This window comes from Pygocentrus nattereri, chromosome 1 (genome assembly GCF_015220715.1).
Source record: "Pygocentrus nattereri isolate fPygNat1 chromosome 1, fPygNat1.pri, whole genome shotgun sequence".
Taxonomy (NCBI): Eukaryota; Metazoa; Chordata; class Actinopteri; order Characiformes; family Serrasalmidae; genus Pygocentrus; species Pygocentrus nattereri.
The window spans coordinates 12,111,835-12,133,950 of NC_051211.1; the positions used below are offsets into that span (position 1 = coordinate 12,111,835).

General features: G+C 43.7%; 1 protein-coding gene across 5 annotated transcripts in view; it reads right to left on the reverse strand.

The window, feature by feature from the left end:
* Nucleotides 1-12,038, reverse strand: part of fam126a (family with sequence similarity 126 member A) — a 51,807-nt gene extending 39,769 nt beyond the window's left edge. The window contains exon 1 of one of the 5 annotated variants that reach the window (XR_005130737.1): nucleotides 11,887-12,038. The gene's annotated coding sequence lies outside the window, so the exon portion shown is untranslated. Of the gene's footprint in view, nucleotides 1-255; nucleotides 349-11,452; nucleotides 11,472-11,886 lie in introns of those variants that run through there. The other 4 variants (XM_017701504.2, XM_017701502.2, XM_037541195.1 and 1 more) reach the window with 4 other exon arrangements.
* Between the last annotated feature and the right edge of the window lie 10,078 nt (nucleotides 12,039-22,116).

Sequence of the window (22,116 nt, forward strand, 5' to 3'; positions counted from 1 at the left end):
ATGTAGAGGAGAGAAAGCAGAACCAAGGTCAACATTTATGTCCTGTATCCTACAGAAAAAGCTCTCAAATGGGCTCAGGCACTTTACTTGCCGGCCCAGGCTTCAGTTCAGAATGTGACTCATTCCACCACGCAGACGCCGGGTGGGAACATTCACACTCGCCCACTCCTACGCCGCTCAGCCTGATGGCTTCATACCGGCTGAGGAGAATTCCTACAGCTGAAGGTTGAGATCTGATGGTTTAAATATACTCACCGAGTCCAGCCGAGCAGAGACGCGAGAAGGCAGAACACTTGCGAGAACGCCACAGCACGCCCACGGACTAACCTCCTCAACTCTGAAACCTCTTCTTATTTCCTGTTGCACATGCACACTCCAACCCCACCCACCCAACCTCAGTCCAGCGGGGCGGTCAGGAAGCGCAGGGGCCAATCAGAGAGCACACGTCAGTTTGGGGGGGGGGGTGGGCAGAGCAGCAACATGGTGTGAACTAGAGAATAATGCGCCCTGGCTGCTTTTTCCTGTGTTGCCAGATGTATGTGATCCATGAACTCACATACACGCCCCTTTAATATGCCTCCCTCTCTCCCCATCTCTGTGTGCTTTTTTCGCTGCCACAACCCAATATGACCTCATTCAGCCCTTCTTTCTTCCTCTCCCTCCTCCGCTTACTCTAAAACAGTACTATAAACATGGACTCAAGATGGTTTCAAGATCAAATGCTTTCTCTCGTCGTTGCCCGAAATGACCCAATGACTCAGAATTAAACTAAAACAATGGTAAAAGTCACTTCTTCAGCCCTGAATTACCCCAGTACCTACCCAATCTGACTTGAAAGCAGACACGTAAAAGCACCCACTCAAGAGTAAACAGAACAATGCCAAGTATGCTATGTGAGATTTGAGTGTTATAACATGAGCGATGGAAGGACACCTGAATGAGAGCAGAAATGCCTTTCTGTATTCATGCGCTGTCTGAGCCTAAATCACAAGGCTGCCTGCAGAGGAAATGCGACAACAATCTTTATATAGGCAAATGAATGAGATGAGCAAAAGTGAGTGCAGGCAGGAAACGCACCTGGCCAGACCAGCACGGATATCTCAGGGTGCTTCCTGTAGTGCACATACAGAGACAGAGACGAATGCAGTAGAACAAACCTGCACTCAGGTGAAAGCAGTGTTGGGGTTGATGATATGGCAAAAGGATGATATCCTGATTAGAGGTGGGATAAAATATTGATAGAGCAATGTATCGTATCGATTTCTTTTGCAACATGTTATCAATACACTGGAGCCAAATATTGATTTATTTAAAACATGCATGCATTGTTAACGCTCTAAACTGACTCCCCCTCCAATCTGATATATCGGATTCACTACTGACTCCACATGGTGGTGCCAAGGCACTAATAAAATGAATACACTAAGAAATAAAGGTTCTGTCCAGGTACATTTCTCGTTCATCCAGATATAAACGATATACAAAAATGTTCCCTCAAAAGGTACAACAGTGGTTTTAAGGTGAACCTTAAATAAGTTTTTCCAGGTGAAAAGTTTGTATTTGTACCTTTTCATAACTGAATGTTTTAAACCAGAACAATAAAATAAAAAGCCTGGAGGCGAGGCAAGGTGTGTTGAGTCAGTACAACTTAGAAAATATAATTTCAGTGGCTTATGATACAGTCATGTTCCCTGACTAAAGATACTGAGATGTACCCTTGAGGGGACCACCCCAGTGACAAGAGGGGTCCTGCCCCAGTGACCGTTTAGTACCTTTATTTCTGAGAGTGTACGGTAAAACTGCAGGGAAGAAAAAGAAACTCATAGGAGAGAAAAGGCAGACAACATAGGGAAACAAACCAGAGAGGCATTGATTTTTCAAGTCGAAGGTCTGAGCTCACTTCGGCTTTTGCAGCATTGAAGGGACAAGTGAAATGGACAAAGACTCACGATTTGCGAGAACTGTATTGTTAAAATAAAGTACACAGGCACCACAACGAACATGTATAGCCACCGTCGTCATTTTGATCTAGTTGCTGAGAAGACAGCTAACGCTGCCACAAGGTCAGCCTATTAAAAGGTTTTAAAGCAAAACTTCTTTTGACGTCCCCAAGGGCTACCAGTATTACTAAGTCTATCGCTGAGTTCATCTGCACCCATACAGTGTAGTCAAATATGAAGGGAAGGTGTTCTACTTTTAGACATTTTAACTCAGAAACTGTTCTGCTTTTTGGCACTTTATGGCTATTTTACATTGGAATAATGACAAATGCAATCAGTGTATGAGTGTTAAAAAGGCATGAAGCTAATCTTTGTGCCTTGTTGTTTCATATTGGTTGTCAAACTCTGTGAAACTGACTAATAAATACATGATTCCTGCTATCTATGATACCTACCCCTAATCATGGTACTTACAGACACTTGACACTGACACTAGAATTGTCACATTTAAAACCTGCCACCAAAACTCATCACTGTGCACAATGATGAACAATTCACAGTTCACAGGACTAAATATGCTCTCATTTGTCTCTGTTTTGAGAGTATCCATGGTTTGCTCAGAAAAGGATATCGTTTATCATTGTGACAAAATTAATCACGATAACGATAAAATATCACCACACTATCCACCTGTACTTCAGTTCAATAATGACTCCAGTAATGTTAAGGGTGTGATCATGCTTGACAGGTTTTGTTTGATTAAAACAAACCCTGGTGCAACTGTTGTGTTATAGCGTTTTCCTCCGGGCAGGGCTGGGTTTCCCGAAAGCATTTTAGTGCAAAGACGATTCTTAGATGGTAGAGAGAGCATCACGTTCAAGACTCTCTCTACCAGTTAAGATGATCAACACTAAGATGCTTTTAGGAAACCCAGCCCAGTACAGTAACAAAGCTGTGATCACACACTCTGCTATCATGCATTTCCTACTGTGGTACCAACCGTACCAATCACAGGCATAGAGGTGGAGCCAGAAGTAATGCAGCCCACTGATCGGTCAATAATCACAGACCAATCAAGTGAGACAGCAGTCATTTCAAAACCAAATGCAGAGTAAAACATAACAGAAACATCAGAATCATTGTTTATTCATGTAGAGAGACTATATGACCATAACAACCTCCAGAGGACACAGCCTACGTTTGTTGTGCAGCAGGAGATGGACACAGGTACTCAACCAGTGTGCAGACAGTTCTGGGTTTTGATTAGTCACCATACCGTGCCACACCAAAAACACCATTAAAGTGCAAGTATTGATCTGAAGCCTGGCGCAAACCAAATGAATACGAACGCAAAACGAACTAAATACTTCTTTTCGAATGACATCATCTCTGCAGACCTACTTTGGTACATGGAAAAGACAAATTTCAATGCTGTTTTGTCATCTACTCATGAGCCCAGAAATAAAGAACAGAAGGTTTTAAAATGAGGCTAAGGCACATTCAGCCATTACGGAACACTTAATACACAAATAACTCCAAACGTCAATTATATTATGTAACCACTCGCCAAGGTTCTGCCTGCAGTGCAACTTCCTGAGACATTCGGCATCTATCAGCATAGACACTGAAGTTGTTGGGTCCTTTCTTCTCTTTTAGTTGTACGCTTTATAAAAAAATTAAAATAATAAATAACTAAACCTCAGAAGACGTGTGACCACTCACAAAGCAGTAGAAATTATGCCATTAAAACTCTACACAGAAAGGATTCTGTCAAACATATATACACCCACAGACAACATACAAGATAAACACGGCTAGCTATCTTACACCTACATCTAACATTACAACGCTGAAACTGGCTTCCCATTCACCAGCTTCTTGTTCGAACTGTCCCACTCCACCTTAAATGGTGCAGCAGTTACATTCAATTACAGAATGTAACCAATGCTTCTTTCATTAGTGATGGGACAATTCGAACAAGAAGCTGGAGAATAAAAAGCTGATGAGTCATGCCAACATTACAGTTGGACTAGTACATAATGTAGCCACATAGGCAGCTATTCGTGACGGCTGCATAACTCAGGAAAATAAATTCCTCCATAAACAAAACAAACCACATCACGCCTTTTTCTCGCGCTCACTTGGAATGTTTTGACATTACCGCTTACTGGCGAGTTAACAACAGCGCGATGGCAGCCTCAAGAACAGAATCCTCAAAAGTGCAGGAGCCGAACTAAAAAAAAAAAAAAAAAGGTTGTAGTTGTGCTGCTTGTAAAGCCGACCTTCAGCTGGCATGGATACATACAGGAGCATCTGAAGAGGAAACTTGTCAGCTCACTGTATGAAGATTCATCTCGGTAAGATACGCTGCATCCCAAACCGCCTACTAGCACACTAAATTGTGTGTAAAAACAGTGCATATAGAATTAGAACCACACTCATTAGTGTAGCGTGTGAAGTGCAGAAGTCTGAGGTTTGGGACGCGGTGATAGCGAGCTAGTTAGCTGATGTTAATATTAAAAGCCGTCCTACTTCATGTTCTGAGTTGAGCTGGATGCAGGTTCTCTGTAATCGTTAATGGAGCTGGAACAGAGAAGCAAGTAACTATTATTGACAGCGACCCTGTTCACTTTCCAGATAACGCTTTTAAAAACTGCATCGTCATCTTAACATCGAGGCTGCCAGTGTGTTTAAACAGAGAACTGGTAGAGATGAAAATCATCACTCTGCAATGTCTTTTGGTTTTCTCAAACGCTAGAGGGCGCTCCCGAGCAAGTCCAAAAATGAATGGGTTGATATGGAACATTTGATCAAAATCAGTTTATAAATGCCTAAACATTTTTTGTGTAAAGAACGCAATAATTTACTGATCACAGAGCAGCGTAAAACATTAACTCCACTGTTATATTTTTAAGAGCTTTTAAACTCTAGCTATAGGAGTAAAGCCCGCCTCCTGCAGCCCAAAACCCATTTGCTGTAGAAAAAGGAAATAGATCGGTGAGACTTTAGTGAAATACTACTTTCTAAAATCTAAGAAATGTTCTGGGCGAGTGATTAGAAGCCATTTTAACTTTTCGCTTTCAGCCGTTGGGCTCCATTCACTCCCATTCATTGAGGACTCACTCGTGAGTGCCCTCTGCTGTTTAGCAGTCCTGTTTTTTGCTATAACGAAGGGAATAAAGGGAAACAAATTAGTTTTGTTATTTTATAGCTGCTTCTTTGCACATCCTTGGTCATAAATTTGACAGGAAAAATACATTGGAATACAAAGTCCATTAAAACAGTGAATTACTGAATGGTATTCATCTATACTGTTGTCACGGTTAGTTAGCAAATGCATAACAATCTCAAGCTAAATTTCAAAGCTAATAGGTACATAAAAGTTTTTGGTAATGTAGTGATTCATAATCAGTATAATTGATTAGTCATTTCAGTAATCAATCGATTATTCAACTATCAAATTGGTCGTTTGTTGCAGCCCTATTCTCAAGTGAGCACACATTACAGTCAGCATGAATTCACATGATTGAGAAAGAAGAGGGCTATTTAAAGTGCACTGTGTTCTCTACAGCACAACTAGGAATATTTCATGAAATGGAAAATTACATGAATACAGGGTGATATAAATACTGGGACTGAACAAAGCAGCACGGGGTTGAGTCGTACAGTCAGATGTTAACGATTAAAGTGTTTACATCAGTGGCCGTGACCGTACATGAACACCATGATTCACTTTAGAATAAGGATCAGGTCTTCGCTGGATTCTGAAAGTGAAGTTTGCTTGGAGGAGAACTGGTGGTACCAAACGTAGGTGTGGTTTACACTAGAAATGAGTGCAGGGTGCAGGATGTGGGTGCAATTACTGAACATAACTGACCACAGACTAATTAAGAAGCGCTGGAACAAGCATGTGTATTGGCTCAAAGCACGGATGCTGATTAGACCAACTTAACTACTTAAATTTGGCAGTGAATCACAGTTTTTCCAATACTCTGTAGTGCTAATGTAATTTGGTCAGTACCAATTTCAAAACCCAAAGCGTCATGCTTGAAAGGGATTTTTGTTTAGATAGTGGGGGTTAAATTGGTGGGTTTTCATGTCTGATTAGGTGGAGGCATTACCAAGGGAGGAAGGCTGCTTTTTCAGACAAGCAAAAGCTAGAGCCATGAACTGCAACATGACTTGGTGGGGTGGGGGCTTGTCATAACTAATTAACTGAGGTTAAATGATCTCATGAAGAATAACTAATGCAAAACTTTGCAAGTACGTTGTAAATCTGCCACCTATTGACCGTCGGATAAGTAACGCTTAGACCAGCAAAGTTAGCTGACGGACGTGGCAAACTGGAAACATGAAAAAGGGACAATTAAAACGGGAAAATACAGTTAAAATTCTTCTTGAATGCGGTTTGGTGACCAGTCATATCCTCCAGCGGCCCACTCATACCACTCAAGCTACACCTTTTATTTCCTTCTATGTGGACTCTGACCTGGGTCTCCCCCACACTTCTCACTTTTCCATTTTCCCCCCTCTCTCTCTCTTAGTCACATCATCCCTCACCACAGGCCCTGGAGGAGAGCAAGACCCAAACCTAGCACATTACGTAAGGCTAAAAGTCACTGCAGAGAGCACAAAAATCAAGCCTAATGGACACCGTGAGGCCAGCTGAATGCACTGGTTAAGACAGGCCATTAGTTTGACACAGTAAGCTGCACAAACCAGATGTGAAGTCTACTTTGACTTCAGATCAGATCCGAGAGATGCCTCACTGGGCAAAAGAGCCAGTCACCTCTTACTGACAGTGTAGCTCTGTTTTTGACTGATATTATTTAAACAGGCAAATGATTTGCCAATTTTACAGTAACAAAACCAGAACTGGAACTGGGCATGTAAATTAATGACTGTTGCAACTCTATTAAAACGTCTTGATTCTGCATTCGCCCAGAAATCCTGTTCTAGCTATAGCCTGTGTAACTTTGGAGACACAGGCACAAAACAGCTTGCGAGAACCACAAAACAGTTTACACCACATCACACACCAACAACTATGGTTCTCCAGGGAGCTGTAAGACGTAGCAAGGTATTTTCAGTATGGACATCAGCAGAGGCTGTGAGGAGACTGAAAACAATGTTGCTGGACGAAGCAAGGAAAGTAAAGAGAGTGGACGAGCAAGAGACCAAAAAAAAAAAAAAAAAAAAAAAAAAAAAAAAAAAAAATCACAGTAAAAGTAAATCACAGACTGGCTTTTATTTTTATTGGCGAGAGCCAACAGAGATGAAAGTAAGACAGTCTCACAGCTAACAAGAAAAGAATAAATATCTGACAGCAGTGTGCGCATCCCTGTCAACGTTGCCTGTGCTGGTGTTATGCTGAATTTCAGCTCCTCTGCAAAATCTACCGCCTAACTCTAAACTCACAATTTCAGTTATATACATATAGAAACAAATAAAATTGCAAGTGTAAATAACAGCAAACATGACAGAGATTACATGAAAATGTGAAATATTCAGACACGTCACATTAAAACTACATACAACAGATGCGATATTTACTTAGAAACTGGTTACATTAACTGACGACTTAACTAACTTAATGGTTAAAAATGTTTGTCCTTCTCCTGTAAAGCTATGTGCTTCGTTTCAGACAGAGACGATATGCTTTAGAAATGAGGACGAAGTCAAGGAAGGGCAAAAACACAGGATATAGACACTGAAGTCATTTTCACGACATACAATACGTATAACAATATTTCCTGAGGGTTCACACATTAAAACTAACAAAAAGCCTCAATGATGCCACGAAAATACTATCAAGAACTATGCACACAATGTTTATTGAGCATATCACATAAAGCGATACAGCAAACACATTTAAACATGACTGAATTGCACTCTCTTTGTAATGAAATATACAGCTGGTCAGGTTTTAAGCACCGACAATATAAACAAAACACTCTGAAAAGAATGTGATGACACAACTTGTCACAATAACAATAATATACTGTCATATTACCCAACAACTCTGTCCTCCTGGTGAGGCTGATGTGGCAAGGTAGACCTGCTATAATGGACAAAGTCTACAACAGCACTTTTGGAGAAGAACATTTAGCTGACACTTCCCTTAATGCAGTTGGTACATCCCTCTGTCTGATCCAACAGCCTGCTTTTCTGGACAACCAAGTTTTTTAGGACAGCAAAAAAAAATACAAATATTTCGTGCCAGTTTGCCAACACATTTCAGGTTTCGCTTTAAATAAATTTTAGATTTATATAAAATCTAAAGACAGCTAGGCTGAAGACTAGAGAATTATGCAACTCCTGGACCAACCATAATGAGTAACACTGTGGTCACTAGGGAGGCTTTAGTCTGTGCATTCTTAGTATTATCACACAGACAGACACACAGACATGACAACGATGAGCACGCTCAACACAAAGATCAAACAAGATACAATGAGTTACATTTAGATGACTTCACCCGTTTTATCACACATAAGCAGCCTATTTTTAATGAGGCCCAATACCAGTTGCAGTTCTGCAGTTGCAATTGCAGTGCTGTTCTAACTGATCTTATCACTCAAACCCAGAAATAGCCAACACAACACACGCCCCACAGTACCGATAAACAGCATCAGTCAACCACTAGAGCAAAAACGAAATCCCTGTGGTGACACTTCTTGCCACGCTGTCTGGAACGATAAGAGAAAAGGAAAGATATGTTTACATAAAAAGGTGCGAAACACTCTAAAAATCCTCTTAAAGCAAGCTCGATTTCCCCTTCAACCACAAATCTCTATTTCAAAAGAGGGAGCCTGTCACATGGCCGTTCTAGCGAGGCTTAAGAACCGTTCTCCAGAAACGTACAGAAGTGAGCCGCAGCCGTCTTCTCTGCGTAGAGTTACAGACTCCTTATTTCTGATGACCGTGCCCTCAGCAACTGAACCCTCCGGACTTTCCAGCTGCCGTCAGACTGAATTACAAGATAAGGAATCTGGCCAACCGCAACGAATTACATTTGCATTTTACTGGCAGCAAATCAACGCTACAAAACTGGCCACTGAGCAGTTATTTAAAGTGTGATGGAAAGAAATATGAGGCTTTTGGGAAATAGAGCAGATCTGGAAAGGCCAAGCTCAATTTCACTCAGAATCAGAGATGCAAGATGACTGTACTGGTATCGGCAGATATCACTTGCCGTAAAAAAAAAGCTGTTTAGATTTGAATGATATTTTAAAGCAGATCAAAGAAAATTTCCCTCAAGCAAAGGTCCAGAACCTCAATGTCTAACTTGCATTATAATTCTGTGCCATATACATCTTACTGAAGTAGCCTAGTACACTCTCAGAAAAAAAAGGTACGACACTGTCACCCTTTTTGTCAATGTGGTGGTACCCTCAGGGTACCTTTAGTAAGGGAACACAACTGTACCTTAATGATATTTTCTAAGCTGTACTGATTCCACACACCCCGTCTCACCTGCAGGCTTTTTATTTTATTGTTCCGTTTTAAAACAGTTTATAAAAAGACACAATATCCACTTTTCCACTGGGAAAGACTTATTCAAGGTACACAACTGGACCTTAAAACCGCTGTTGCACCTTTGAGGGTACACCCCCACTACCTGAGTAACTGAAAGCAAGTCTCCCAAACAGAACCTGAAGCTGTGGACCGTGGAAACACACACACACACACACACACACACACACACACACACACACACACACACACACACACACACACACACACAGCAATAGCACAATATAACTCCCACATTAGTGCATTCCCACTCAACACACTACACCAATTCAGCAGCATGAAAAACTGGAAAAAACGGCCATGTCTTATCTGCTGTGAAGGAAGGAATAAGGCCAATAAACAGCATACTGCAGCTTAATATCTTAAAAGGCGCCCTTTAATTAACAGACCTCTCAAATATTAAACGAGAACATTTCCATCCATTCTAATGGTATAATGTGTGTGAGGTGGGTTCATTTACACATCATAAGAATGCTCAATTCTCTACTCACTTCCCGTTCACCAGTTCCTGATCTAGCTGAGTCAGTTAGGGCAGCGAGTGTGGTTTATCTGAGGTAGCACTTTGTCGAGAATGAGGAAGAGGACGCATGTGTGTCGTATAAAGGAAAACCCAACAGCACGGCAGCTTGAAAAAAGACACATAACTGGAGGAATAATTCAGAGCTGGCCAGCCAGCAAGGGAATCATATTTCTTGGCACCACCAGACCATGTCAGCATTCAAAACCACACAGGACACGAATGAAGGCACTGCTAATTGTGGGTCATACTATTCATGTAGTTTTAGACGCAGCCCATTTTGCATCTATCGTTGCAAAGCAGGTGATGACTACACCCTTATAAAAAGATGGCTTTACAAGGGCTCTTAGATAAAAGGAGTGGTTCTACACAACAGCAAAAAGGGGTTCCACTCTTGTAAGCTTGTATACAATAGAAGAACTCTGTTTGGTCCTATACAGAACCACCTTCAATGTGGTTCTATATAGTACCATATCCAACACATTCTCCACCAATCTGAAGAGCCATTTCACCATACAAAGAGCCACTGAAGCATGCAATGGACCCATACAGAACCATTTGATTTAATAGAGAAACTCCTGTCAATAGGGTTCTTTACAGAACCATACAACACATTGCCCACCAATATGGAGAGCCATTTCACCATGCAAAGAACGATTTATGCATGACATGGATCTACATATAACTCATTGATCTATACAGAACCATTCCGTTTAACAGAGAAACTCCTGAATAATCATCTTGAGTGTATAGTTTCAAAGCAGGTTTTGAGAGATGATAAAAAAGGATGGTTCTTCAGTAAAGGGAATGGGTCTACATGGCACTAAACAGAGGTTCTGCTCATTGTAGGATATCAAGCTTGTACACAACAGAACTCTTTTAGGTGCTATACAGAACCACTATCAATAGGGTTCTTTACAGAAACACATTGTCCACCAATATGAAGAGCCATTTCCCCATGCAAATAACCATTTATGCATGCTATGGATCTACATAGAACCACTCAAGTTAATAGAGAAACCCCTGACGAAACATCTTGAGTGTATTGGTTCAAAGGAAGAGATAACGTGATGAAAACAGATGGTTCTACAGTAAAGGGAATGGGGTCTACATGGCACTAAACAGAGGTTCTGCTCATTGTAGGACATCAAGCTTGTACACAACAGAACTCTTTTAGGTGCTATACAGAACCACTGTCAATAGGGTTCTTTACAGAAACACATTGTCCACCAATATGAAGAGCCATTTCCCCATGCAAAGAACCATTTAACCTATACATCTATATGGATCTACATACAACTCATGGATCTATATCAAACCATTCTATGTAATAGAGAAACCCCTGAAGAAACATCTCGAGACAGCGCTACAGAAATGCGTCCCAGTCTTCGGCGACATGAACAAACACACTTCAGACTCCATGGGCCGGACAACGGCTCGTACAGGACAAACTACACACCAGCCCATCCTTTCTTCATCCTTCACCGTGACCATAATCTCACTTGACAGCTCCGTTTCGAGCGAGGCTGACGCTGACTTCCCATTCACCAGCTTCTCGTTCGAATGCTCCCGTTCCACCTTAAATGCTGCAGCAGGTACATGTACCGCTGCACATTTAAGGTGGAACGGGAAAATTCGAGCAAGAAGGAAGCTGGCGAGTAAGAAGCCCACGTCCATCCAAGTTTCTAGGGTGCCTCAAACTACTAAGAGTCCCTAAAAACGATTCTGGACTGAACTACTAAACGCTAACGTGTGTAACTATGTTAGCGCAGCAGCTAGCCGGCTAGTTTTGTTTGGGCAGTCTTCGCCAGTCCATGTGTTCGGCTCTAATAAGTTGACCTAGCTGGCTAGGTAGCGAGCTAAGGTCACTGCCAACGTCAGGAAAATACTCACAATCATGCTACCTTCATATGTCCCGCCGGCCTTCGTCCGTCTGCTTTCTCTTCGCCCGAGAAACTGAGATCAACTACTTCATAAACGCGCTGAATTACTGAGCAACACCGAGCCCTTCATCTTCAGCACTTTCGCGATTCAAACTACCTTAGATTTAGGGCATTATTCAAAACGGGCAACGACTCGGACCAATAGCTGAGGGCTATTTAAAGAGCACGCGCCTCGTCCACAAATAGCAACCAATCGGATTGCGATGAGGGCGGGCCGGTGTAATTTCCACGGCTGGGGTAGGTTGTCTCGGATTCTCCATTCAGGCACTGGAAGGAGCCTGGAAATGGCTCCCTACTCCCTACGTAGTGCACTATGTAGGCCAACTTTGGCGTCCACACCCGGGTAGTGCACTTAATGTTAGATATGGAGTCGGGCTGTAACACAAACTAGTTTTTATTGACGTTACTCATGAAAGTACAGAGGTGGACGAAGTACACAAACCATGATCTTGAGTTAAAGCAGAGACACCCCAAGGTAAAATATTACTTCAGTAAAAGTAGACGTTCCTCCCTTTAGACCTCCACTTGAGCAAAAGTACTAAAGAATTTACCTTCAAATGTACTTAAGTATCAGAAGTAAAAGTACTAAAAGAGTAATTATGGCTCTAATGTCCTGTTATCATTTTTATAACAAGACTCGCTTCATATATAATATGAAGGCTATAAGCAGAGATGTAGCATAACAGTAGCGAGTGGGGTTTTAACCCTTTGATGGAATATGAAGGCCAAACAGCAGAGCAATAAGATAAGGATTTTAGGTGATTTTCCGAGCCGATTTTGACGTCACAGCTTGATCGCGTCATACTTGCTAGTTAGGGGCGGGTCTGCTGAATGTCCTGATATGTGGATCACGTTCGTATGGTAAACCGTTCTAAAGTTATAGAGGCTAGAGGTGGCCTAGGTTTTGCCCGCGAAATGCGGTAGTATAACTTGGACGCTAGACGTGTTGCCATGGTAACGCATGTGCCAGCAATGACGTCATCTATTGTGACAGCGTTGTGACGAAGGCTATAAAAGTGAACACCGGCTGCGATTTCTTCATTCATGTTTGTGTCGATCTGCGGTAAAGACGTGAAAATGGATCAGGAACCGGAAGCCAAAAAAGCAAGTCAGATTAGTTTTTTTGTTTCTAACAGAACAGAACCGAACCGAACAGAACCGAACCGGCGGCGATTCTCACAACTAACCGTTCGAACTAGTGACGGTGGAAACTAACGATTCGAATGAGTCGACTCTGTTTGAATCCCAGATTTCGAACGCGTCCCAAACGAACGTTTTCTGTGTCGAGTGATTCGAACGAGTCGACTCTGTTTGAATCCCAGATTTCGAACGCCTCCGAAGCGAATGTTCTCTGCGCCGAGTGATTCAAACGAGTCGACTCTGTTTGAATCCCTGATTTCGAACGCGTCCCAAACGAACGTTTTCTGCGTCTAGTGACTCAAACGAGTCGACTCCGTTTGAATCCCAGATTTCGAACGCGTCCCAAACGAACGTTCTCTGCGTCCCCACGTGTTGAATTCTGTGGTAAAAGTAGTAGAATAATAGTGTAACGTCCTACTGGACGTGTTGAAGGATGGTCGAGAGAGACGTTGCAATGAACAGTCGTCGCCTTTACTGCGGGAACTACATTGGTTGCTATCGGCTACCACCACGCCAAAATAACAACGGCTAACGCTAGCACACGAGCCGAACGCACACGCATACCGCAGCGCTCGCTCTCTCCTCTTTCCTACACACCCCGCGCCTGCTCTCTGTCACCCCTGCCCCTCCTACGCTCTCCTCCAATCACATGCTTGCCTTATACCTTAAACACAACAGTGCACAGAACATTACTGCAGATTCGCTACATTATTCCCCCCTTACTAAGTCCCTCGCCCCGAGGGATCAGTGCAAATAGTCTCTGAAGTGACACGGGGGCCTCCTCTGTCTCTGGGGTCTACTGGGGATGAACGTAAGGGGCTGAGCTTGCTGCTGAACAGGGGATGAGTCTGGGGGTGGGACAGACTGTGGGGAGTTGGAAAGGGAAGCAGTGGGTGAGTCCGGTGGAGTAGCATTCCGGCTCCCTTGGGAAAGGGACGAGGGTCCGGAGCGACAATGGGGGCGTGAATCCCCTCTGTATGGGGCCAACCTGTCTCTGTGGAGGGCCACCCGTCTACCCCTAGGTGGTAACTGAACCCTATACACCACCTCCCCCAGCTTTTCTAGAATTTCACACGGCCCTACCCAATGACAGTCCAGTTTAGGGCACCGCCCCTTCTTCCTTTTTGGGCTGTACACCCACACCAGGTCCCCAGCCCTAAAGTCCTTCCCTTTGGCCCTAAGGTCATAGTTCCTTTTCTCTCTTATGCCTGCTTTCTGAAGCTGGTCACGAGCAAATGCATGAGCTGACTTCATTCGCTCCTGCAGCCTCTTTGCGTACTCTGGTCCCGGAGGAACTGTTGGTGTGTCTGGGGGTTTGCCGAAAACGATTTCTGCTGGTGTCCGTAGATCTCGCCCCAGCATGAGAAGAGCAGGTGTGCATGAGGTGGAATCCTGCACAGCAGATCTATAGGCCAATAGGACAAGCGGGAAGTGCATGTCCCAGTCATGCTGGTGTTCTGCTGTGAGTATGGCAAGCTGTTTTGCAAGCGTCCTGTTAAACCGTTCAACTAGGCCATGACAGACCTTCAGCACCGACTCTCTAAGTATCCATCTAGGGCACAGGGACACCTGGACATGGCGTCTGCATTAGTGTGACAAGTCCCCGCTCTGTACTCCACCTGGAAGACATATGGTGCCAGTTCTTCCAGCCAGCGTGCAATCTGCCCCTCCGGCTACTTGAAGGACATTAACCACTGGAGGGCTGCGTGATCAGTCCGGACAGTGAATGGTAGGCCGCAAAGATAGTACTTGAAGTGGCTTATTGCTCTTACAACAGCAAGAAGCTCCCTGCATGTGACAATAGCGCCGTTCCGCTTTATTGAAAGTCCTACTGAAATAAGCCACCACTTTCTCACCTTCTTGCTGGGGGAAGCAAGCTGGGGGAAGAGCATTTTCTTATAAAGCCCCCAAACTCTGGAATGATCTTCCAGAAACTGTTCGGGACTCAGACACAGTCTCAATCTTTAAGACTAGGCTGAAAACACACTTGTTCAGTTTAGCTTTTGGTAGGTAATGTTCCCCCTTAGATAAAGGCAGCAGATCCAGGGGTCCATGGACACAGGGAATTATAGTAAACTGAGACACTGGTGCTGTCGTACCGCTGGTCGCACGCGGTCACTCAAGTTTGTGGACGGTGGAGTGGAGGGATGCCGAACTGTTTCAGAGTGCTGCCGTGTCTGTGTGTCCTTCTGGTTCTCTCCTTTTAGTTAAGCTGTCATAGTCAGATCTGCCAGAGTCATTAGCCACACTCTGTAAATGTTTACATTCCCTGTTTATGTACAAACGGATAGAACAAAACTAATTCCATTTACCTGCTTTTTTTTTCCGAGTATACAACCGCCCACATGTCCGGCTGGACACTGAAGGACGACTGACTGCCGAGCCCTCCTGCTACCCACTTCAGACCAGCTGCCCACGCCCCAGCTACCACCAACTACCTTGGATGAGCTGCCCACCCTACGCTGATGTTCTCATAGACTCCTAGATATTCCTAATATCAATATTACTGCTGTTAATATTAGTAGTATAATCACTTGTAGGTAGTTTGACCAGAGGAGGATGGGTCCCCCCTGGTGAGCCTGGTTCCTCCCAAGGTTTCTTCCTCAGTTCTGAGGGAGTTTTTCCTTGCCACTGTTGCCCCCGGCTTGCCCACTGGGGGGTTTCTGTACATTCTTACAGTACTGTTGAAACTTTGTAATTTTTTTGTAATTTGTTGTAAACTTGTAATTTCTGCGGCTCTCGCGGCAGCTGGGTGAAGGCGTGGGGTTTGCATGGGCCGCCCTAACATAATGGTGGGACCCCCAGGAAAACTCAGTGTGTTCACTCCCAGGTCTATAACACAGCGAGTGGCCTGGAGAAAGTCCAGTCACAATATGCATGGGTTTTGTACTGCTGGGAGCCCCGCTCCCCCGACCCTTTGGTTGGGCTCCATCCAGCATAGGCAGGCGGGACACAGGGGCAGGGGTCTGTGTTGTCCCGTTTACACAGAACCTGAGTCGTTTCCCTGACTGTGGACCTGCCTGGGGCACCGCACACCGATGTCCTGACCACACACCCAGCACACAGTAGGGCCCCGGCATGGGCGAGGACGAGAGCCGCCGCGTGACGATTGCAGTGACATCGCGCGGATCAGTTCAGTTAACTCAGCAGCCCATTCCGGTTTCTCTTGGCCTGGCCTCACCTGCGCCACGGCCCTCACAGCAGGGGTAGCTCCAACATGGTAGCTTTCCGCAGCTGCTCCCACCGCCTCTCTCTCTAGGGCCAGCTCCAGCACCTCCTGCAGCGTGCGGGGATGAACCAGCTGTGTCTGCATGCGTAGCTCACAGGGAGTTATGGCGCAAATGAACTGGTCTCTGGCTAGCTCACTTTGCACGTCAGGGGTCATGTGGGAATATGCTCCTCTAGTCAGGGTTTCAATGTCATTGACCAGTGCACGTAATGGCTCCCCACTCAGTCTCTGCCTGCTTGCCAGCTCTGAACGCAGGACACCGGGCTGGTTACACTGACCGAAACGCCGCTCCAGGGCCCCCACTAAAGCCCCATAGTCACCCCTCTCAGTTGGGCTTAGCAGTAGCAAGCATGTTAGGGCTTCATCAGTGAGGCATAGAGCCAGCTGAAGTGCTTTCATGTCCTCTGACCAGCCCACAGCCCAAGCTAACAGTTCAAATTGGGCACGGTAAGCCTCCCAGTCCGCCCTACCGGAGTATTTTGGCGTTTTCACTTGGGGCTGGTAACCAGAGTTACCATCTTTGTTCACCTTTGGCTGAGCATCGCCGCGAGTTTTCGCGCATGCGCGGTCTTCCTCCCTCAACAGGCCGAAACCAACATCGGCAGCTAGCTTCTTGGCTGTCTGTCTCAAGCGAGCCACATGCTCTGAAGCATGGTCAGAGTTCATCCCAAGCCACGGGGCGCCAGCGTACTCACTGTCCTCCGCCTCCACTTTGATACGCAGCGCGTCGGCTCTTTCCCGCTGCGCGGTCGTCCCGCCGGCTGATAGTGAGCTCAAGCAACCTCGTCCAGGCAACACGTTGCTAACAGCGGTTAGCGACTGAACTCCGGTCTTTTACTTGCTGACACCAATGTAACGTCCTGCTGGACGTGTTGAAGGAGAACTTGATCTGTTGACTAGCAAGTCACTGTTGAAGCTCTGGGTGGAGACTAGCAAAACTCTGTCGGAGCTCTCTCTCTGTTTCTCTGAAGTTCGTGCCTTGGTCGCACAGAATCTCATGGGGTTTTCCTCGTCTGGCCACAAAATATCTCAGTTGGAACTGGCTTACCTGCCTTCAGGCATGCAACCTCGCCGGGAAAGGAATCAACCTGTGCTTGACGTAAGACAGCCAGCTCAGCTTCTGCATAATTAATGGCAATAGGCTGTGCTGGATCTGATGTGCTTTGGAGTGACAGAGCGCAGGCTTTGATGAACTCTCTAAGGGTGCTGTACTGTTCAAGATCTGTTAGCGTAGGACTAGTCGCGGCCTGTCCGCAGAAGTTGTTCCTCACCTCGATACTCTCAGTGTTACAGGTAGACATGAATGGCTCAAGCCAACTCTCACCTGGCTGGCTCAAGAAGTCAGGTCCTCCTGCCAGGGCAGCACACAGTTCTAACCATCTGACAGACTGTTGCTTCTTTGGAGCCACCCGAGTTCGAGCCATAAGGAAGGCACTCTCAACATCACCACTGGTATTCTCTGTTCGGAGTTAGGCGACCGCTCCATAAGCTCAGGCTAGATGACTGGTCCATCTCTCAACTGGTGTAACATCTAGGTAGGGAGATATGTTGGATGTCTTGGAGTTCTCTCTCCCAGATACGCCATGCATTGAGGAGTTCTTCAGGCAAGTGGGGGTCATCCCATTCCCGACTCTTATACCACAGGTGCTGCACCAGTACTTTGGCTTGAGTAGTGTAAAGAACTATATAGCCAAGAGGGTCGTACTGGCTTGCCAGAACTTTGTGGATGTTTTGCATCGTGATAACTGAACAACCGACAGACCAGGTCTTATAGGAGAGTGCGTCAGATTGACAATTCCAGTGCATTCCTAGAGTGGAGTCCTCGATGTCCGTCTGCTGCTGACTGAGCCATAGTTCGCTACTACCTGATCTAATTTCTACTGGAAGATGACTGATAGTGGTGAGATCATTACTTGCCCATTGTCTCAGCTGGAAACCTCCCTTTAGTAGGGTCTTCTGGAGTCTATCTACGGTTTCTTTGGCAGCCTCTCGACAGCTGAAGCTTTGCAAATAATTATCCACATAGAAAGATTGTGACAGCAACTGCATACTGTCTCCAGGATGATCATGTTCCATTGCATGCTTCTGCAGTGCAAAAACAGCACAACAAGGACTGCAGGTTGTCCCGAACGGGAGTACTTGCCATTCGTAAACACTTGGAGGGGCATCTCTCTTCAGATCTCACCACAGAAATCTCAGTAGTGCCTTGTCCTCAGGGAGCAGACGAACCTGATGGAACATCCCGCGAATATCACTACTGATGCCAATAGAATGCTCACGGAAGCGAAGTAGAACTGACAGCAGCGAAGGACTCAAAGTGGGGCCTGGCATTAAGAGCTCATTCAGATTATGACCTTTATATGAGAACGAGCAGTTAAAGACCACCTGGATCTTCCCATCATGATGCACTATATGGTGTGGTACATACCAGGATTCTACTGACTGATCTACCTGTTCTGGCTGTAGTTTGATCATATAGCCAGCTTCCTTCAGCTTCTCAATCTCTTTTTGATAGAATGTGGATTGTGCAGGATCTTTGGCCAGTTTCTTCTCAATCCCCCTCAGCTGAGGTAATGTTGCATCTTTTGGAGCATGCAACTGAGGCATATTCTTCACTCTTAAGAGAGGTGTGGCATATCGTGTTACTCCTTCAACGCTAACCTGAAGAGTCTTTTCCTGGAGAAGTTTAATAGCCTCCAGATCTTGTTTGGAGTGCATGCTAGTCTTCACACTACGATATGGAAGCTCATCCATCTGCCACAGTTTCTCAACATTCTTGTACAGATCAGCAGTAGATGGAGTCTGTGCAGAGACAAAAAGACACTGCTGGGGGTTGAGACCCTCTGTGAGCTCCTGTGTTGGTCCTTGAAGTGTCCAAACTAATCGTGTCCTCACTGCTGCAGGGCCTCCTGGTGGGTCCAGCCGTACTGGCTCAACCGATGTTATGAGATTCGGACAGTCTGAGCCGTTTAATAGTACTGGGTGGACTTCACGCAGTTGTTCACAAAGTGGTGAACCTTGCCCCGTCCTTGCTTGTGAACGACTGAGCCTTTCAGGGATGCTCCCTTTATACCCACTCATGACACTCACCTGTTCCCAATTAACCTGTTCACCTGTGGAATGTTCCAAACAGGTGTTTTCCCAGTGTTTTGTTGCCCTGTCCCAACTTCTTTGGAACATGTTGCAGGCATCAGATTCAAAATGAGTGAATATTTGCAAAAAACAATAAAGTTTATCCGTTTGAACATTAAATATCTTGTCTTTGTAGTGGATTCAATTGATTATAGGTTGAAAAGGATTTGCAAATCATCGTATTGTCTTTTTATTTATGTTTTACATAACGTTCCAACTTCATTGGAATTGGGATTTTATATACAGGAGGCCTAGAAGTCTGAAAATCTGGGAAAAATCAGAAAACGTTTTTTGAGGTGAGTCATATATCGTTATATTTTTATAGAAGTATATTTAATATAATCAGGAACATGAACTAATAAGGTAAAAAATCCTGATTTAATTCCTAAACTAAACTAGCACTGAAGCCTGGGTTTCATGTGCATAGTTTTGCCTCTAGATGGAGTAACGTCAATATCTTCCTTCATCAAGCATCTTTCATATTTCTTTTAGCACAAAAATAGGTCTAAAAAATAAAATTTAGCCAAAAAATAACAATAATAATTATTACCATATTGCTTTACAGGAAACTTAAAGGTCGAAAATATCTGAAATGTGGCTAACCATGAATGAAAGGCAGAAACGTCCATTTGCATACTGCTAACTGGAGAATATATATTCTTCAGTGGTGGATTAAGTACACAAATCATGTACTTGAGTTAAAGTAGAGATACCCAAGGTAAAATATTACTCCAGTAAAAGTAGAAGTCCTTACTCAAGACCTCAACGTGAGTAAAAGTACAAAAGTATTTGCTTTCAAATGTACTTAAGTATCAAAAGTAAAAGTACTATGTACTAAGATTAATTATGACTCTATCATTTTTATAACAAGACTTGCTTCATGAACTCATTTTATGTGAAAATACTCCAGTGTCACTCTTGGTAAACCAGTCTTTTAATAGAATATCATTCTAAGATCTGACACTGATCTCTATTAAAATGATGTGATTGTGAGACACAAAACACTGAAGGCAAACAGTTTCCATCAGGTAGAACCGAGCGGCTCTGAAACAACTTTTTACAAACAAGCAAAGTTTCAGTTTAGGATTACTTGGTAACTTAGTTACAAATTGAATAAAAACTTGCTTTAAACTCAGGATCATAAATAAGTTTTCCTTTACAGTATTGATCTGTAGGTGTCTGTTCATAAACTAACCGAAACTAATATACTATCAAATGAAAGTGTTTGCATGAATTCAGAAAAAAAGAAACATGCCAGTAACAACTGTGTGTACATATTTCTATATTGTGGTCTATTTACACAAAGTTAGGTTAGTTCATCATTTACATAGATGTATGTGCTCCCAAACAAAGTGACCGCTGTGCCCCTGATTTGTGTTCTTTTGTTTTGACGTTACATTTTTATACACACACAAACCAAAATGAACGACAGATTTCTCAAAATGAAGTGGAGTAAAAAGCAAGATATCTGACTATGAAATGTAGTGGAGTGAAAGTAAAAAGTCACCCGAAATGGATATACTTAAGTAAAGTACAGATACACAAAAAAACTACTTAAGTAATGAATTATATTTACTTAGTTACTGTCCACCCCGATATTCTTTCATGCACTGTTGTCCGAATGGTTAATGGAATTTAACTGTTTAAGGAGTAGTTTAGTGAACAAAGCTTGTGATGCTTTATTGGCACTGTTTCCTGAACTATTCCTTTAAATGAATTAAATGTTTTATGATACATTTTAGACTTATGATTTCTGTCAATAATGAAAAATTGTTATGAAAAGTTACGAAAGGCTTTAAGATAAACAGCCTTTTTTCTCCTCAGCTAACTTTGTTAGCCTAACCGCACTGTTCTCTTCACGCTGTTTGGCCAGAATACAGTAATGTTATGAAGAGGTGGCAAGACAAATACAAATTCACTAAATGATGCAGAACGTTTTATTCCATTAAATATTTTTGAGGAGGGTGTAAAATGAGCTTTTCTTGATGTTTCTAGGTGTTTTTCTGTGACGCTTCCTATGTGCTGTAGCTGCACTCTATACTGCTACCAAAGTCTGTCCTCCCCACGCAGCCAGGCAGCTGTTTTCAGTCATACAAGACCAGACTGGTAACTCTGGATGGGCAGAGACCTGTATACCTGAAATATACATCATAAGCATACTTGAAATCTGGTATAATCTGAGGGAAACGACATAAAGTTTGTAGCGCTTGGCTCAAGTTATGTACAAAAACACAGTTTTCTAGCTTGCTCTGGCTCCTGCACATATTTCCACACTGAAGGAAGTTTCTTCCACCGGCAGCTTAACCAGCAAGCCGATTAGCTTGTTTTATTGAAGGGCGGGACTTTTCATGACAGACACCATGTTGAGCATCACAAGCTTTCTCATTCATTTTCCAACCAATGTACGGCCTCCTCCTTTATAATATCTGTGCTACTACTACAGAAATTCTCGTCCAGTGTGTAGTAGCCTTCAGCCGGCTGTAGTAGCCTTTCCGTGCTTCTTTCTTTGGATAAAACAGATACAAAACAATGTCCAACAATAGATGTCGACTCATTACTGCCCTCTGGTAGAGAATAGTTTGAATATCTCATATCATTCTTACGAGAACATATAACCTTAGAGACAAGCTAATTTGTATTTTAAAAATCGGAATATTTTGATTAATCCCCATTAGCAAG